This window comes from Oryctolagus cuniculus, chromosome 18, assembly GCF_051225735.1.
Source record: "Oryctolagus cuniculus isolate XC-2025 breed Fujian yellow rabbit chromosome 18, ASM5122573v1, whole genome shotgun sequence".
In the NCBI taxonomy this organism is placed as follows: domain Eukaryota; kingdom Metazoa; phylum Chordata; class Mammalia; order Lagomorpha; family Leporidae; genus Oryctolagus; species Oryctolagus cuniculus.
In genome coordinates this window covers 61,745,540-61,765,024 of record NC_142884.1, presented here as the reverse complement: position 1 = coordinate 61,765,024, position 19,485 = coordinate 61,745,540, and the positions used below count along the sequence as shown (strand labels likewise).

Below are 19,485 nucleotides of genomic sequence, written 5' to 3'. Positions count from 1 at the left end.
TGGCTCTGGCAGGAAATGGAGAGGCCCCCAGGAAGCTTGTGATGGGGACAATGAGATGGATTCTTCGGGCCATCAAAGAAGGAGGTACCTTTCTCTGAAGGGAGGAGAGAACTTCCACTTTGATTATGGCCTTGTTGAAATAAGATCGGAGTTTGTGAACTCAAGAGGCTTCCATAGCCTTGGCCGCTCATGACAAGAGCCTCGGGTGATTACTGACGTCATAAGTGTCAATTGTTAAATCAACAACGGGAGTCACTGTGCACTTACTCCCCATGTAGGACCTCCATCCTTAATGTGTTGTACTATGTGAATTAATAGTAAAACTCTTCTTCAAACAGTACTTTCTACTTTGTGTGTCTGTGTGTGTGCAAACTGTTGAAAGCTTTACTTAGTATATACTAAGTTGATCTTCTGTGTATAAAGATAATTAAAAATGAATCTAATGAAGAATGGGATGGAAGAGGGAGTAGGAGATGGGATGGTTTGCGGGTGGGATGGTGGTTATGGGGGGAAAATCTGCTATAATACAAAAGTGGTACTTTTGAAATTTATATTTATTAAATAAAAGTTTTCTAGAGAGAGAGAGAGAGAGAGAGAGGGATGGGTTCTTCACCCCAGGGTCACAGTTACCCAAGGCAAAGGCAGGTCTTAGATACCAGAAAGGGCAATGGCTGGTGAGGGGGGATCAGCACATAAAAGCCTTTAAAAGTGGTAGTGGGGGGTGGGGGTGTTCAAAGACCCAGGAGCAATGGTCTCCAGGGATGGAGGAGGGGGACCGGAGGCTGTGGCCAGCAGGAGCCAGCTTCAGGACAGGGGATGGGAGAGAGATGGAGGACCTGTCTATGGCAGATTTCCCAGGACGAGAGGATGGCAAATGAGGAGACAAGGTGTGACCCAGGGTGGGAGGCTGGACAGGCCCCAGGGCATCCCAGGGGCCACTGGGCAGGGCCAGAGCAGCAGTGCCTCCCCAGGTGCCCTAGACCCCAGCCTCTGCATGGGGGGACTCATGATCCCTGGAGCCCCCACACCAAGACAGTGCTCAGGGGGAGCCACTCACTGGCTCTCACTGCCCATAGAGGATCTGCACGTGAGAACACATCCCGAGGAGCGAGTGTGGAAGGACCCACCGTGTGGCATGTCAGCCCCCTTCAAGGGAGCATTTTATCACCACGGAGGCACAGGTAGGCTGTTGGGTAATTGCTTTCCTAACCCATCGAGAAAAGGCGTCACCACCCCACCACAATGAACTGAAGTGGTCACGTTCCTCTTTTCTGATTGAAAGCTATTTAGAAATATTAGCAACTGACACTGCTTCCAGGTGGTGATTGTTTTTTTTTTTCTCTCCACTGAAACTTTTTTCTTTTGAATCCCACAAAGATATTCTGAATGCACCAGGAGGGAAGAATGAAAAGATGTTTGTGTTTCCAGCTCTGCAGCCAACCACTGCTCAAATAATACCCTCCATGCAGAACCTGGGAGTTTAATATCCTCAAGTATTTATAATTACGCGGAAATAGTCCCCAGAAATGTTCAGCTTACGCACAGCTGGAGAATTATCAGAATCTAACATTCACAACCTACTTGGAGACGCCCCTATGCCACTCAGGGCATGCGGGATATGGGTATCTGAGGGAAGATTCCATAAGGGGACAAAAATGGCACAAAGAGCTCCCAGCTTGCTGTGTCTCTGGCACATTGCAGCCTCCTCCCCTGTGAGGAACAAGTTCCCTTCCTCTTCCCCAGAGCATGGAAAGTCCAGATGCCCCAGACACCCAGCCCGATGGTCAGAGGGCAGGCAGAATCAGTGTGTAGTACAGACACACACAAGAGGAGGGCTCAGTCACTCCCAACAAATCCTTGAGTGACCCATGCATGATGTTCCATATTAAAGAGTCCCTCCTGGGTGTTCCATGGGTCCCAGATGCTTCCCCAAAAAGGCCAGTGTGGTCAGACGTGCCCCCTGCTAAAACACTCTCCCTTCCTGTCGCCTCTCTCACTGCTCCCTCCGCTCCGCGCATATTTCCAAAAGAATATCAAGAAAACGATTTTTCCTGCATAATTAGCCACCTCCTCCCCACCCACCTACACACATCTTTCCTGCTTCCAAGTGGCAGCTGCTCTGAATTCTGTTAAGTGGACTGCACTCTGCCTTTACTGGGTGGACGGAGTTAAATGGGAACTTTCAAGTCGAGGCTAGGGGCAAGGACCCTGGGCACCACCCCTGCTCTCTCAGACCTACTGCCCCTCTGTCCACCTTGAGGTCCCCTTCCTATTGCCCCTTGGCCATAGGTACAAGGTTGTTGGTTCCTGGATATGGTACCAGCCGGCTGCCTGGTCCTCCTTCCCCTGACCCTAGGCTGCCTCAGGCTTGACCTGGCAGCCTGGAAGGAAATTTCTCTTTAGTGAGGTCAGCTGCATGCTCTCAGCTGCAACGTGCAAAGCACCCAACCCAAGGCAGCACAAACAACATGGACGGTGGTTAGCTCATGTAACAGATGAGTCCAGCCAAGGTCAGGCAGGGCTCTGAGTTCACTGCCCTGGAATTCTCTTCCCCTGCCTCTGGCCATGGCTTCATCTCCAGTCTGGCCATACTCAACACAACACAGGTGTCAAAGGCTTCAAACTCAGGTCTCCACCCTGGCCATCGGAAAGAGCCAGGAAGCCTTTCTCTAAGTGGCTTCCACTGAGGCTCAAGAAACCATCTCCCCAGGGTCCATCCAAAAATCCCTGCTGGGCCTGACTGCGCCTGACTGCGTCTGCTCCCCCCCCTGAGCCAGTCGCTGTGGTCACGTGGAGGGGATGTGCTGATGGACATGAGCCTCTCAGGGTCTGACCCTACAGAGGGAGGGAGGGAAGTCACTGGGCTGCGAGTGGACACTGCGCCAAGGGAAGCAGGAATGGATGCCAGAAGACCCTTACATAGCAGGAAGCTCCACTTGTCTGGGAAGTTGGAATTGAATCTCCTCATCTTCTCTCTAAGAAGCGAACATCACTTCTCTCTCTGTCCATCTCAAAACAGGGGCCATTCCAAGAGCCTGTCTTGTGCATTTGTGACCTCAGCACCCAGATCGGGGCTGGCCAGCCAGATGCCCACCTGTATGTGAGCAGAAGGAAGGAATCAGATGGAGGGAGAAGCAGGCCAGGCAGTTTGGCCACAGGTGGCAGTGATGGGGCTCTGGGTGATTCGGCAGACTGACTGCCTGGGCTCATGGAGCTGGCTGGACGATGGGGCCAGGGCCCAGAGTGACACTGCTCTCTTCCACAGGCTTCTGAGGTTGCCGGGAGAGCTTTCACCAACAGAACTGCAGGTACCTGTCACACAATTGTTTCACTACACAGGACTTCAGGGACAATTCAGTAAGCTTCTGGAAGTACTTGTGGGACATCTATTTATTGCCAGGCCTGGGAATGAGACCATACAGCCCTCAGCAAGTGGACAGGGCATAGCTAATCCCCAGCTTGCAGAGACACACCTAAGGGATTCAGGTCCCAACAAAGCCACAGCAAACATAATGGGGATCCTTCCCCGGAGGTGGGAGAGTCCCTACTGGCCCTCACCAGCACTGCTAGCCTGTCTCAGCAGCCGGGATGAGTCCCCAGGTGCTCTCACATACCTGCATGGTACACTGTACGCGTTTCTTTTATGAACATGAGATTCATGACACTTCACTGTGAGCTTGCATGTTTTCACCTTGGATACCAGGGCTTAGAGGAAAAAGCTCCTTCTTCTTAAGAGGAAGTTGAGGGGGTGGCGCTGTGGTCCAGCAGGTTAAGCTGCCACTGTGACACAGTACAAGTCCTGGCTGCTGCATTTCTGATCCAGCTCCCTGCTAATGCACCTGGGAAGGCAGCAAAAGATGGCCCAAGTCCTTACCTTAGGGCTCTGCCACACATGTGGGAGACCAGAATGGAGTTCCTGGCTTCTGGCTTTGATCTGGCCCAGCCCTGGCTTTTGTGGCCACTGGGGGAGTGAACCAGCAAGAGCAATTTCTTTCTCTCAGTGTCTTCCACTCTGTCTGTCATTCTACCTTTCAAACAAATAAATAAATCTTTTTTAAAAGTTGCTACCTTGGGAGCCGGCGCCGTGGCTCAATAGGCTAATCCTCCACCTTGCGGCGCCGGCACACCGGGTTCTAGTCCCGGTCGGGGCGCCGGATTCTGTCCCGGTTGCCCCTCTTCCAGGCCAGCTCTCTGCTGTGGCCAGGGAGTGCAGTGGAGGATGGCCCAGGTGCTTGGGCCCTGCACCCCATGGGAGACCAGGAAAAGCACCTGGATCCTGGCTCCTGCCATCGGATCAGCGCGGTGCGCCGGCTGCAGCGGCGGCCATTGGAGGGTGAACCAACGGCAAAGGAAGACCTTTCTCTCTGTCTCTCTCTCTCTCACTGTCCACTCTGCCTGTCAAAAATTAAAAAAAAAAAAAAAAAAAAAAAAAAAGTTGCTACCTTGGGTACAATGTTCTTCTCCTATGAGGACTCTTCTTAGAGTAGTAAAATTTTCTTCACTAAAAAAAAAAAAAAAATCTGAGGGGCTGGCATTGTGGTGTAGTGGGTTAAGCCACCGCCTGCAGCACCGGCATCCCATATGGGTGCTGGCTCAAGTCCTGGCTGCTCCACTTCCGATCCAGCCCCCTGCTAATGTGCCTGGAAAAGCAGCAGAGGACGGTGCAAGTACTTGTGCCCTTGCACCCACATGGGAAACCTGGATGCAACTCTTGACTCCTAGCTTCAGCCTGGCCCAGCCCTGGTCATTGCAGCCATTGGGGAGTGAACCAGCAGATGGAAGACCTCTCTTTGTCTCTCCTCTCTCTGTAACTCTTCCTTTCAAGTAAATACAATAAATCTTTTTTAAAAAAAGAAAAAGGAAACAAATCTGCTCCTCCAATTTTTTGAAAAGGAGTCTTAATATCCTGCCCAATTCCAGGGGCACAAGCCCCTGCCAGAACTAGCTGGGTTTAGCACCCTGTCCAAGGGAACCCTGCACCCCGGGAATGTCCTGGACATTCCGGGGGTCTCACCTGTGCCAGACACATCCGCTGGCTTCTTTGCTCACTGCTGGTGGTGACCCTGAGACACCTGCTCCTCCACGCTCTGCTGGCCTCCCTGGCTGCCCGGAGGCCCCTTTCTGGCTTCTGGAAAGGCTTCTCTTTCCTTGGGGGCCAAGAGATGGGTCTGAACAACGGCTCCTGGGCAGATGTCAGGCTTTGTAAAAGTCTTTGCTCCATAAACAGCTTGCCTGTGGGCACTGCCTGGACTCACTGGCTCCTCCCAGCCAACAGCAGCAGCCAGGTGGGGTCTCTCTTTCCCACCCCCTGCTCCCTCCTGCCTCAGTGTGGGCAGCACCGTCCCCACACTGGAATCATCCAAACTTCTGTCTTGCTATGCCTGGATCTGAGGGGTTTCCTGGGATGTGAGACTTCCTAGGCTAAAACCAAATCAGTTGGACACCATTTTCCCACATCTCAGAATCCAGAAATCTCTCACACACTCCCAGAGAGAAGAGTCTCTGCCTCCTCTAGGAGCCTCATTTCTGGCCCGCAGGTCAGTCACCTCCGGGACAATTACCTATAGGACCTTATCTTTAACAGCAACTGCCCCTCAAGCATCAAATTGTCAGAGAGGGGTCCCCTCCCACAGTGTGGGAGCTCGGCTATGGATGTCCCCCTCCTTCTTTAGAGCTAAAATGAAACAGTTCTGCTTGTTTACGGGGCCTCCTGCAGGCACGAGAGGGGATGTATTCAGAGGCCAGTGACAAGGACAAAGCAGGACTGTTTCCACCACTATACGTGTTTCCAACGCTGTCTCAGAGCACACAGCAAGAAGTTGATAAACCAGGATTCTCGCTCCAAGGATTTACAAACTCCAGACCTTGGGTGGGCGTCCCAGTTATTTCCTTTTGAGATACTTGGCTTGAATTGAAGGTTGAATGGTGGAGTGGGTCCTAAAAGAAAGGCCAAAGTCTAGAATGCGGGCCGGCACTACGGCATAGTGGGCCTGAGCCTTCGCCTGTGGCACTGGCATCCCAAGCACCCACGAAGGAGACCCAGAAGAGATTCCTGGCTCCTGGCTCCTGGCTTTGGATTGGTCCATCTCTGGCCATTGAGGCCATTTGTGGAGTGAACCAGTGGATGGAAGACCTCTCTCTGTTTCTCCTTCTTTCTCTATAACTGTACTTCTCAAATAAATAAGTAAAATCTTTAAAAACATATAAAGAGTCTAGAATGCACCTGCCCTCCAGACAGAGCAGGGAGAGCCTTTGCTGGGAATAACTGCCCTTTCTATGTGGCACATCCATCCCTAGGGCCAATTCCTAGCTTCACGAAAACACGGGACATCTGTGGCTCCCCACACTTAGATCAAGATTTCCTACAATCCAAAGTGGTCCCAGCTATAGGTAAAATGTCACCATTGAGGTTCAAATGACATTTTCCAACTCTGGCTCCCCCCAGGCAGGCTGTGCTCCTAGAGCCCATGACACTCATTGGCACTCCCACATGTGCACGTGGTGCCTACTATCTTCCAGTGTGGGGGCACAGCGGGGGGCAGTGCCTGAATCAATCTCATGGGCTTTGGTGGGAAGAATCCTCAGTGACTCTCAAGTTCATCCTTTTAGTTGAAGGTAAAAAGGTTGAGGCCTTGGCCAGCGCCATGGCTCAATAGGCTAATCCTCCACCTGCACTGCCGGTACTCTGGGTTCTAGTCCTGGTTGGAGCGCCGGTTCTGTCCCGGTTGCCCCTCTTCCAGTCCAGCTCTCTGTTGTGGCCCGGGAAGGCAGTGGAGGATGGTCCAAGTGCTTGGGTCCTGTACCCACATGGGAGACCAGGAGGGAGTGCCTGGCTCCTGGCTTTGGATCGGCACAGCATGCCGCTACCAGCCATTTGAGGGGTGAACCAACGGAAGGAAGACCTTTCTCTCTGTCTCTGTCTCTATCTCTCTCATTGTCTAACTCTGCCTGTAAAAAAAAAAAAAAAAAAAAAAGGTTGAGGCCTGGGGAAGCTAAAGGGTTGCCCAGGGAGCCACTGAGTCAGGATGGGGACAGAGTGGTAAATTGAGCCCTGGATACCTGATCCTAGGGACAACATTTCTAGCAGATCATTTAATTTGGGAAAGGACTGATAGGGCAAGCACCATGGCCTCACAGTCAGTAAATAGTGGAAGCAGCCTTACCACCCAGAAAATTCAGGGCCTGTTGGTTCAACTAGCAAGTTATAACCAGGCCTTTCCTAAGGAGGGACCTAGCAAAATTTGTCTGGTAAGGGATGTATTTGAGAAAGCTTTTTTTTTTTTTAAATGCTATAAAGAGAGTGTAAGGGGCTCATTAAATAAATATTTATTTGGAAAGAAGAGAGAAAGAGAGAGATCTTCTATTCTCTGTTGCCTGCCCCCAAATGCCCACAACAGCCAGGGCTAAGCCAAGCAGAAGCCAGGAACCTTCATCTGCTGCTCCCCAGGGTGTGCATAGGCAGGAATGCTGGATCAGAAGCAGAGAAGGAACGTGAACCAAGGCACTCCGACATGGGAAGCGGGAGTCCCAAGTGGGGCTCGTCAGATTTTTTCAAGTGACAGGACCCCAAACAGGCTGATGAGAAGCTGGTAGTGGGGCACAAAGACCCACATGCTGGGATCATTCCCCTTTTACTCTGAGACTGGAAAAGTGCTCAGTGTTGAGGTCAGGACTCGCTACTACCCCAGGAAGACACACGGAGGAGGCGGCTGGGCACTGCTGGACTGGGTCCTGGGGAGTTGTGAAATCCCCTTCCCTGGAAGTGTTTGCAGAGGGGAGGATCCCCCATTTGGCTGCCTTGAGTTTGACCTTCACAAAGCTCTTGGAATGTGACCCCTGGAGAACCCCAAATTGGGAGGAGGAAGCAGCTTCCTCCTCTGCCTGCTTTCTCAGCAGCTCGCAGGGGCCTTCACGATTTCAATGAGAAGGAAGCATTCCTGATACCAGGGGACTTCAAATGGTTCTTAGAAAAATGAAATTAAAAAATAACATAACGTATTTGGGGTAGTGGTTAACTTGCTGCTTGGGATGCCCACATGCCATATTAGAGTGCCTAGGTTTAAATCCCAGCTCTGTTCCTGGTTCCAGCTTCATGCTAATGCACACCCTGGAAGGTAGCAGGTGATGATGGCTCAAGTGGTTGGGTCTCTGCCACCCAGGTGGAAGACCTGGTTGAGATCCTGGCTCCTGGCTTTGTCCAGCTGTTGCAGGCAATGGGGAATGAACTGGTAGACAGGAGATCCCTCTCCATCTCTGTGTCTTTAAATCAATAAAATACACAAAAATTTTAAAAATACATAATGCAAATTTCCCATGAACTTCTAGAAGTTCCCTTGTATGAGCTAATATTCACTGGGTGCTTACAATTTGGGACACTGTGCCAAGTACTTCATGTGAAAGAACGGATTCTGGCCGGCACTGTGGCTCAATAGGCTAATCCTCCACCTGTGGCGCCGGCACACCAGGTTCTAGTCCTGGTCGGGGCACCGGCTTCTGTCCCGGTTGCCCCTCTTCCAGGCCAGCTCTCTGCTGTGGCCCAGGAGTGCAGTGGAGGATGGCCCATGGGAGACCAGGATAAGCACCTGGCTCCTACTTTCGGATCAGCGAGGTGCGCCAGCCGCAGCGCACTGGCTGCAGCGGCTATTGGAGGGTGAACCAACAGCAAAAGGAAGACCTTTTCTCTGTCTCTCTCTCACTGTCCACTCTGCCTGTCAAAAAAATTAAAACAAAAAAAAGAGAACAGATTCATTTTTCACATTAGCCCTAGGAAGTAGATGCTATTATCATCCCACTTTTACTCTAAAGGTCTTGCCGAGGTTACACAGCTATTGGAAGTGGCCCTGGGATTTGAACCCAGCCACCCCTCTATCAAACACTGGGCTGCTTGCATTTTCAACCATTTCCATCTCCATGGCGTCATTGACTACTTCAGCTCCTCCTACTGGATGCCTGGGGGCACTCTGACTGTGGATCCCCTCCGGGGACATGATGGTCATCAGCATGGTGACAGCGGTCATTACCCTTGCATCAAGGATGGACAGTGGTGGGGGGCAGAGGAACATGAGGCCTCCTGACACCCTACTTTTGGGGCTTCCCAGGATGGACCCAGAGAAGACAACATTAAGAGGACCACAGTCACTCAGTCCTGCGGGAAGCAGGGAGCTTCACCTGAGGAGGAGAAGGGAATCCAGGCCCTGGAAACCAAGGGCTTCCAGTCCACCTAGGTGAAGCCCTGGTCTTTCCTGCCCACTTGGCTGGTGGAGCTGCTATGCCACATAGCATCCAGAGAAGCATCCCACGGGCTCAGAGCTCTTCTCCAGTCCCCAGTAGTCCTCTGAGAGCCAGACAAGCACATCCAGGGCTACCATTCATAGGTATGTAGATTGTTCACTGAGCAAATGCATGTGGCCAAGGGGACTCAGGGGCTGGCGTCTGCCTGTGCTCTGCTCACAAGCCATGACTCCTGGTAGGAGGTTACATTCACCTGGAGTAAGGATACCCTTTCCTCACTTGCACAAAAGCACAGGATGGGCCAATGGAAGACTTGCTTTCATCTGTGTGCCTCCTTGACAGCTCTGCTTGACATCTGAAAAGCATCTAAGCCTTTGCATGGTCAAAAACCCTAGATTTCTGCCTACTCAACCTGCTCTATGCCATATGTCCCCTCAACAATTGTCATTTCTCTTCTCCAACCGCCTCATCAATCAAGCCAAAACACTGGGCTCATTTTCAGCACAACCTAGCAGTAAGTCTATCAGTAGGTCAGCTCCCTTGTCCTCCACAGCTCCCATGGCAAGAAAAAACCACTGTCATCTTTGGCCTGGACTGGTGCAATAGCCAACTATCATATCCCTCCTCTGTGTCAAACTGTCCAGAGTTCTCCACATTGTTCAAATGCAAACGCCCAGAGTTCTCTCTGTGGCTTATAGATGCCTGCAGGGGGTGGGGCGAGGGAGCTCCACATCTGTTGCCAAACCCCAGCAGTTGGGAGCTGGCTGAGTCATCATAAAAGCAGCTAGCCTGGGGCCAGCGCTGTGACGTAGCAGATAAGCTGCTGCCTGTAGTGCCGGCATTCCATATGGGCACCAATTCGAGACCCAGCTGCTCCACTTCCAATCCAGCTCTCTACTATGGCCTGGGAATGCAGCGGAAGATGGTCTAAATGCTTGGGCCCCTGCACCCATGTAGGAGACCCGGGGGAAGCTCCTGAATCCTGGCTTCAGATGGGCACAGCTCTGGCTGTTGCGGCCAATTGGGGAGCGAACCAGCAGATGGAAGACACCCCCCCCGCCTTTCCTCTCTCTGTGTAACTCTAACTTTCAAATAAATAAATAAATCTTTTTTTTTTTTTTAAAGGCAGCTAGTCCAAGAGAGCTTCCTCTCAAGTGAGGTGACAGGGATGGAAAGACGCTGGGGTGGATCACAAGCAGCCACATAAGGAGGAGCCTATGCCAGGCAACTGCACTTGACAGTCCCTACAGGAGTGGGGGATGAGGGTCCCTCTGAGGAAGCCCATGGAAATGCCCAGCGGAGAAAGGCCCAGAAGTCGTGCATCTGATCTAGAGAAAGCCTGAATGTCAGACCCCAAGTCCAGCGTCAAAGAAGCCCTTCTCAGCCCCCTTACTTCTCTTCCTGCCTCTCTCCCCGACCCTGGTGCATCCCTGCAGAGACAGCCATACTCAGCCAGTAAATGGAGAGCGAGCTGCAGCAAGCAAGTGAGAGAGGCCACCCCCAGGCCAAGAGAAGAGCAATCAGGTCTGAAAGAAGGGGCTAGGCTGAGCCCTCCCGCAAGAAGGGACAGCAGTTAATGCAGTCACAATGGGTCACCAGGTTATGACCATAGATCTTCCTGCACATATGTCCATTTTAGGGGGTGGCCTGGCACCTCTCATTGTGGAGCCAGGCCTGTCTTATTTTAAACTGGGCAGTACAACAGGCTCCATGTCTCTGTGGTCTGTGGTCTGTGCACGTGGCAAGGCTGTGGCAGGCAAGACGCTGGTGGGACTAACTCTCAGCCTCCATCTGACCTCCCATGGGTCAGCCAGCTGGCAGGGGTGCCCAATCTCCACCCAAAGATCTGAATTGACTCCCCTCAGGCTGGGTGGGCTGGCCAGAGCAGATGGGAGGGGTTGGCTGGATAAGCCAAGGTCATGTCCAGGAGGCATGGCTGGGTCAAGGTCACTCAGCCCTGGTCAGTTACCCAGGTCCTCAGGAAGGGGAGTGGAGCATCTTTGGAGGTAGGAAATCTGGGGATGGGGTGTAGGAGGGGAAGGCAGAAAAGGAACAGGTGGGGGATGGGAGATGTGGGTGGGCGTGGTTATACTGGGGCCAGACCACCTGGGTTCAGGCCCAGCCTGGCTGGATATTTATGAACAAGTTACCAAACCTCTCTACTCCTCCATTTAGTCATTTGTAAAACGAGGATAAGGACCAGATCTTCGGCACAGCAGTTAGGCCGCCACTTGGGATGTCTGCATCCCATACTGGAGTGCCTCGACTTGAGCCTTAGCTCCACTTCTGATTCTAGCTTCCTGCAAATGAGCACCCCAGGAGGCAGCAGATGATAGCTCAAGTCCCAAATGAGACTCATTGAGCTCCTGGCTCCTGGCTCCTGGCTGCGGCTTGCCCTAGCCCTGACTTTCGTCAACATTGGGGAAGGAATCAGAGGATGGGAGAGCTCTCTGACTTTCAAATAAATAATTTTTCTGTAACTTAAAAATATAAAGTGAGGGAGCCGGCGCTGTGGCACAGCAGTTTAACACCCTGGCCTGAAGTGCCGGCATGCCATATGGGTGCAGGTTCTAGTCCTGGCTGCTCCTCTTCTGATCCAGCTCTCTGCTATGGCCTGGGAAAGCAGTAGAGGATGGCCCAAGTCCTTGGGCCCCTGCACCTGCATGGGAGACCTGAAAGAAGCTCCTGGCTCCTGGCTTCGGATCGGCGCAGCTCTGGCCATTGCAGCCATCCGGGGAGTGAACCCGAGGATGGAAGACCTCTCTCTCTCTCTGCCTCTCCTTCTCTGTGTAACTCTGACTTTCAAATAAATAAATAAATAAATAAATAAATCATATATATATATATATATATATATATATATAAAGTGGGGGAAATAGCACTAACTTGTACTGAGGATCACTGAGTTTAGTATAAAACATCTAGAAGCTGCCTATACTTCGCATTCCCTGTGGCCCAGCCCTAGATGATCCTGCTCTGTCCTGTGAATAGGTGATGAGTCAGTTGGTGCCCTGGAACCCTACCTCAAAGGTAGGCAGAGTCACAGCACTGGGAACTGGGCAGGCAGTGAGGCAGGGGCAGGGAGCCCTTGCAGCCACACCTGGCGCCCTTCATAGGAAGAATTGCTCTGGCTACCTGCAAACATGTTTGTCTGAGACCCAGCGCCTTGTGGCCCACTGGCTCACGCTGAGAGATCTGGATCCTGATCCTTGCAGCGTCACTACCCAACTGGGCTTCCTTCTTGGGCATGATGGTTCTCTACTTCAAAGGTCACTTGAGGATGGGCAGTAGAATTAAGTCAGGGACCTCACATGGGACCTGATATGCTTAGCCCCTCCCATAGGCTTCTACAACTCATCAGGGTAACAAAAGGGGCCCAAGGACCCATATAACATGTCCTGCCAGTTTTACTTCCTTAATTCTCACTTGTTCATGCCCTCTTTGCCAACCTCCCACCTTTGCTCTCTTTCAGGCCTCTCAGACCTGTTCTCATACCTCCAGTTCAATCTCCATACTTATAACTAGAATGAACCTTAGAGCACATGATCATGGCACTCCCCACCTACAACCACCTATGGCTCCCCATTGCCTTCAGGGTAAGGTCGTTTCTGGACCTGGCCCATAGCACCAATGTGATCCATCCCTGCCAGCCGGGTACCACCACTTCCTAATACCCTCGAATATATCCTATGCAAGAGTGGCACAGTGTGACTTGTCCCCTGGAAGTGAACCACACTCTATCTCCAAACTTTCTCACATCCCATGTGTAGAATGAGCTGGACTTGGTACCCTCTGCCCATTGGAAAAACTAGCAGTCAGTATCCACAGCTCCCCAGCCACCATCAACATCATTCGGACTCTCTGCTCTTGGGGCCAGCATTGTGGCACAGCAGACTAAGCTACCACCTACAATGCCAGCATCCTATTTTGGAGCATCGCCTCAAGTCCTAGCTGCTCCACTTTTGATCCAGCTACCTGCTAATGCACCTGGGAAGGCAGTGAAGATGGCCCAAGTACTAGGGTCCCTGCCACCCATTTAGAAGACCTGGATAGAGTTCCTGGTTCCTGGCTTTGGCTTGGCCCAGCCCTGACCACCGTGGCCATTTGGGGTGTTAACCAGCAAATGGAAGCTATTCATTCTCTCTCTCTTTCTGTCTCTCTTCCTTTTAAATACATATATATATATATACACACACCTATATACATACATATACATATACACATATACATACATACATATACATACACACATATACATACATACACAGATAGGAGGTTGGAGTGGCCTCTCCTGGGACCCCCAGACCAGCAGACACTGCTGACCAGGAAAGGAGGTGAGAGAGATGTGAGGATGGGGGCCTTGGGCACCAGGGGTGAGCTAAACTGGGCCTTGGCCTCCCTTACGCTGGCAGCTAAGCGATCCTCCACCCTCTGTAAGGGGACTGTGCCGTAGTCCTCTGGACCCTGAGCCAGCTTGTCATTCCCATTTTGAAGACCGGGCCGATGAGGCCTGGAGAGGTAGCATCTGTGCTAGGGCACTGAGGGAGCTGATGGCAAAGACACGATTCAGGCTCCCATCTGTTCCTGCAACTGGGGGCACCCCAGCCCAGGAGTATCCCATACCCATGCCCAGGAAAGGCCCTTTCTATTCTGATGCTCCTGGGCAGCACAGATGTGCCATCTAGGCAGGGACATGCAGTTGCTGTCTGCCAGCAGCCACCCCTCACCAAACACCCAGGAATTCCCCTTTCATTTGATTTTCCCCTGAGCCACATGAAGAAAACATAATAAGAGAACTTCCAAATTAGAGATGGGCTGCAGTGGCAGAGAACTTGAACTAGGAATAGAAGAAAGCTGGCTGCCTCCCTGCTGCCCCTGGGATGGTCTGACCATGCAGAGGCCCTCCTGGGATGTAGCCTCACAGCCCCCTGGGAGGCAGTGGGGTGGGGGGACTAAGGTGTTGGAGGGGCAGTTCTTAGTGGTGTTGACAGCAGTTGAGCATGGCATACCAACATTGCATTGGGAGTACCAGCATCCATCTAGTATGGACAGTTCTTCCTCTGCTGGGCTGGGGGACAGGGGTCACTGGGCTTGGGGAAGAGGCCTGGCCCACTCTCATGGGACACATTCTTAGATGTGGAGGACAGACAGCTGTACGGGGAGATTTAGAAGCAGTCAATTCAGCACCATTGTCAGATGACCTTCCTTGGGTGTTTACTGGATGCCAGGCCCATGCAAAGCACTCGCCCTTATTTTGCAGATGGAGCAGAGAGATTAAGCAGCCTACTGAGGATCACATAGCAGGAAAGAGGTAGACACAGAGTTTGAACCCAGGAAGCTGTCTCCAGTGCCTGTGGGTCTAACCACAATACTACCCTGCCTCCCTGTGGGAGGTCGCTGGCAGGCAGCCAACAGGCTCTGGCCTCAGCCCCATCTGGTTTGACAGGCCCTGCTTAAGGAAAGACCTAATAATAGTTGGCTGTGATAGAGGATGACAGGCAGCTGGGAGGGAGAGGAAGGGAGGGACGGCCGATATGGATGACAAGGTTCGTGATCTTTAGAGCTACCTGGCAGGAGTGACCAGTGTCCATCCACGAGGATGCAGCTTACCCGGAGGAACCGTGGAGGGCTGGGTTAGTCCCCAGAAACAGACCCAGCATGGGGAAGGCTGTGTTGCATCTCAGCACTGCATCCCCTCAGCACCACTCTCAGCAGGCACCCCTGCAGGGCTTGGTTACAGAAGTCCATATGCAAGAGGCTGGCCCAGAGTCACAGGCTCCAGGGTCATCAGGTATTGGAGACTATGAGTTCCCCGGGTTGTGGACACCCAGGGCCATGTGTCTCCTGGGCTGCAGATCATCAAAGTCATGGGCCCCCAGGATCCCTAAGCTGAAGGGCCCCCAGGGTTTCCATCCCAGAGCTCCAAGTGTCAAGACCACAGATCCTGGATCCTGGCCTGTGCATGTTTCTGTCTCCTCCCTCCCTGGTTAGAGAACCACCCAGTGATTACAAGTGGGTTTGTGGCCACAGCTGCAGGGGAGGGTATTACGTGGCCCAGCACAAGCAGGGGCTCTGGGGAGAGAGTGCGGTGCTCCTGCATGTGGGCCCATGGGGTGGTGTGCTCTGAGACTCCATGTCTGGGTGACCAAAGCCAGAACAAAGGAGGGGGAGAGGCTGTGCCACTTGGCCTTGGGACAACCCAGGGCCCTTCTCGGGAGAGTTCTTGGACAGCAGCAGGAAAGAGCTAACAGGCAGGAAATCCCTGAGCTAAGGCAAAATGGGATGGTGTGATAGCTGCAGGATGCCCTGGGCAGAGGGACAGAATGAGTGCTGCAGGCAGGGTCCCACAGGGCCTGGCTGTGCTGAATCCTAGTAGGCACACACAACGCCCAAAGGACTGGCCACCTGGGAAGCTGTCCGCCACCCTCACTTGAAGTCTTCTCTAGGCCTGAAGGGACAGTCACTGAGAGAGGGCCCTGGCCACCCGGGGCACCCAGGGCAGCCACCCTGGAGCTCTGGGCCATCCAGACCACTCAGGCCTAGGAATGGCCTGGGAAGCAGGACAAGGCCCAGACAGACAGCTTCAGCCTGGCCTGGACTCGCAGCCACTTCAGGGAGCTAAATGAATGCTAAGAAGGCTGGCTTCCTGCTCCCGTGTACCTGCTCGGTGCTGCTAAGGCCAGCATGCACACATTTGCAGAACCTTTGATTTCACAGTCACCAAGGGCCTTGAGAGCATTAATTAATGCTCAAAACCCCTGGAGCCCAGAGACGATTCTCATTAACCTTGTTCTGCAGCGCCTACGACTCCCTGTGCCACGTGGTGGTTTTGGAGCTCTGGATGCCTCCACAATACTCATGACAGTGCCAAGCTCAGAGCAGACAGACCGCTGGCTCCTGTCAGGTGGCCAACGCAGACACGATTTCCCCTTTTGACTTTTTGAAACCAACTTTACTGAGATATAGGTCACGTATAACACATCTCAGCCCCTGAAAGCCTTCCACTCATGGCGTTCAGTGTGGTCCCAGGGTTGTGCATCCATCAGTAAAATCAATTTCAGGACATTGCTGTCCCCAGAAAGAAAGCCTACACCCTAGCCATTTTGCTGGCATCCTCCCCAGCCCCAGGCAGCCACTGATGTACTTTCTGTCTCTAGAGATTTGCCTGTTCTGACTTGTTTTTATTTATTTTTATTGTGGCAAAATATAGATAACATACAACTTACCATTGTAACCAATTTCTTTATTTGAAAGGCAGAGTAACAAAGAGAGATCTCTCATCTGCTGGCTCATTCCCCAAATGTCCACAACAACCTGGCTTGGGCCAGACCAAAGCCAGCAGCCAAGAACTCCTCCAGGTCTCCCGCGTGGGTGACAGGGACCCGAGCACCTAGGCCATCATTCACTGCCTTCCCAGCACGTCAGGAGGGAAGTGAATTGGAAGCAGGGTAGCTAGGACTCAAACCAGGACCTCTAACCCGGGATGCGGATGTTGCAATTGGTGGCAATTTAGCCCCTTTTGCCACAACACTCTCACCCTTAACTGGTGTCTTCATCACTAAGATGAACTCTTGTCCCTTGGCTTGCTTTTATTTTTATTTTCTTTACTTAAAAAATTGTATTTACTTAGAAGCATTTGCAGTGTCAACAAAACAGCTGCAAGTCAGAGTAGCATTCAGGTAATAGAACAATTATTTCAGATACGCTGCATCAGAGACAACTGAAGATGAAAAAACCACCACCTCTCTACAACGAATCCATGCTATGCACCAACAAGAACCTGCTTTAAATTTCCACGCCAACTTACAACCCCCATACTGTACCAGGCAAGGCTAATGGCTATTGAAAATACCACGCCAGCGCCATGGCTCACTAGGTTAATCCTCCGCCTTGAGGTGCCAGCACACCGGGTTCTAGTCCCGGTCGGGGCGCCGGATTCTGTCCCGGTTGCCCCTCTTCCAGGCCAGCTCTCTGCTGTGGCCCGGGAGTGCAGTGGAGGATGGCCCAAGTCCTTGGGCCCTGCACCACATGGGAGACCAAGAGAAGCACCTGGCTCCTGCCATCGGATCAGCGCCGGCCACGGTAGCCATTGGAGGGTGAACCAACGGCAAAAGGAAGACCTTTCTCTCTGTCTCTCTCTCTCTCTCACTGTCCACTCTGCCTGTCAAAAAAAAAAAAAAAAAATACCACCAGGACAAGGCTCTCTAAGGATCCATTTGGTAGTGCGTTAACTAAGCAGAAAAAGACACTGCTACAGTTTAAAAACAAATCTTATACAGCCTTACAGTTCAATTTTTTTTTTCTTGAAAAGCAGTGTGTTGTGTATAGGGTGGGTTAAATGCTTTCTAGACAAGAAAAAAAAAGCTTCACTAGAACCAACTCATTCATCTTCTCCTGCGTCTTCCTCCTCTTCCTTCCTCTCCTGGCTCTTTCCATCCTGGACAGCTCTGTTTGCCGCATCAGGTTTTCCTGAAGCTCGGCGTGTGGCAAAATTCTTTCCGTAGTTTTCCTTCAGCTTAGCAGCCCTCTCTCCCAGGCTGCTTGGCCTCTGCGGCAGTGATACTCCACACCTCTCCCAGCTTCTTTGCAACATCGCCAGTGGAAAGGCCAGGATGTTCTCCTTTGATTTTTGTGAGATACTCAGAACAGAACAAGAAAAAGACCAAAAAAGAAATAAAGGAAGGAAGGAAGGGGGGAAGGAAGAAAGACAGAGACTGAAGGAAACCTCTTAGGTGTTTTGGGATCCTTGAACTTCTTCTTCTTCTTCTTCTTCTTTTTTTTGGGGGGAAGGTGTCTCCCTTTACGAAGGAGCTAGGTTTCTTTCTCTCTCATAATGAGCCTTGTGTGTCTAGGCCCTGTCTTCACATTTTCCCTTCTCTTTAGCACACACGGTCTTCCCCCTCTCTGGGCACTTCTTAGGAAACTCCGGGAAGTTGACGGAAGTATCTGGATGCTCCTTCTTGTGCTCCTCATGCCAAGTTTGCACAAGGAATGCGTACGGTGACATTTGGCCTCTCTGCTTCTTAGGATCTCCTTTGCCCATGTTTAGTTATTTCTCCTCAGCAAGGCACAGTCACCCCCAGTACCCCTCCAGCTCTCACTTGCCACAGCGCTGTCTCTGTGGAGCTCAGTGTACTGCAATGGCTGTCTGGCTTTGAAAGCACAAAATATTTCAACCCAAAGTACAGAAAATGTTATGTAACACACTCCCTCCGTATAACTCATGCACCTCAGGTTTAACAAGTGCTAACATTTTGCCTTCTTTGTTTTCTTTTTCACTAACAGTCCTCCTCAAAACTAATCCACTTCTGAAGTTAGTATGTCTCCTTCTTGTTCATGTTTTTTTTTCTTTTTTTTAAAAAGATTTTATTTATTTATTTGGGAGGTAGCACTCCCTCCGTATAACTCATGCACCTCAGGTTTAACAAGTGCTAACATTTTGCCTTCTTTGTTTTCTTTCTCACTAACAGTCTTCCTCAAAACTAATCCACTTCTGAAGTTAGTATGTCTCCTTCTTGTTCATGTTTTTTTTTTTTCTTTTTTTAAAAAAGATTTTATTTATTTATTTGGGAGGTAGAGTTACAGACAGTGAGAGGGAGAGACAGAGAGAAAGGTTTTCCTTCCAAAGCACCTGGCTCCTGGCTCCTGCCATTGGATCAGCGCGGTGCGCCGGCCGCAGCGCGCCGGCCGCAGCGCGCCAGCCGCGGCGGCCATTGGAGGGTGAACCAACGGCAAAAGGAAGACCTTTCTCTCTGTCTCTCTCTCTCACTGTCCACTCTGCCTGTCAAAAAAAAAAAAAAAAAAAAAAGGTTTTCCTTCCATTGGTTCACTCCCTAAATGGCCGCAACAGCCAGAGCTACGCCGATCCGAAGCCAGGAGCCAAGAGTTTCTTCCTGGTCTCCCATGCGATTGCAGGGGCCCGAGCACTTGGGCCATCGTCTACTGCTTTCCCAGGACACAGCAGAGAGCTGCATTGGAAGAGGGGCAACTGGGACTAGAACCGGCGCCCACATGGGATGCCAGTGCCACAGGTGGAGGATTAACCTACTGCGCCACGGTGCCAGCCCGTTCATGTTTTTTAAGTTTTTGAGTTTGTATCTGTTACAATATATGGCACTGTTCTATGTTTTTAACACACTAAACGGTGTCCTCTCCATCCATCTTGTCATTTGTTCTCTACTCCGTTCATATTTTTAAGATGTCGGGGTTGACACCCTCAGTTCTGGTTTGTTCTTTGTTCCATAGGACAATGAT

The 19,485-nt window shown here is 51.5% G+C and overlaps 1 protein-coding gene across 10 annotated transcripts in view; it reads right to left on the bottom strand.

Moving 5' to 3' along the window:
- The window catches only part of LOC149120991 (uncharacterized), an 81,467-nt gene that overhangs the window by 19,311 nt on the left and 42,671 nt on the right, over positions 1-19,485 (bottom strand). The window lies entirely within an intron of this gene.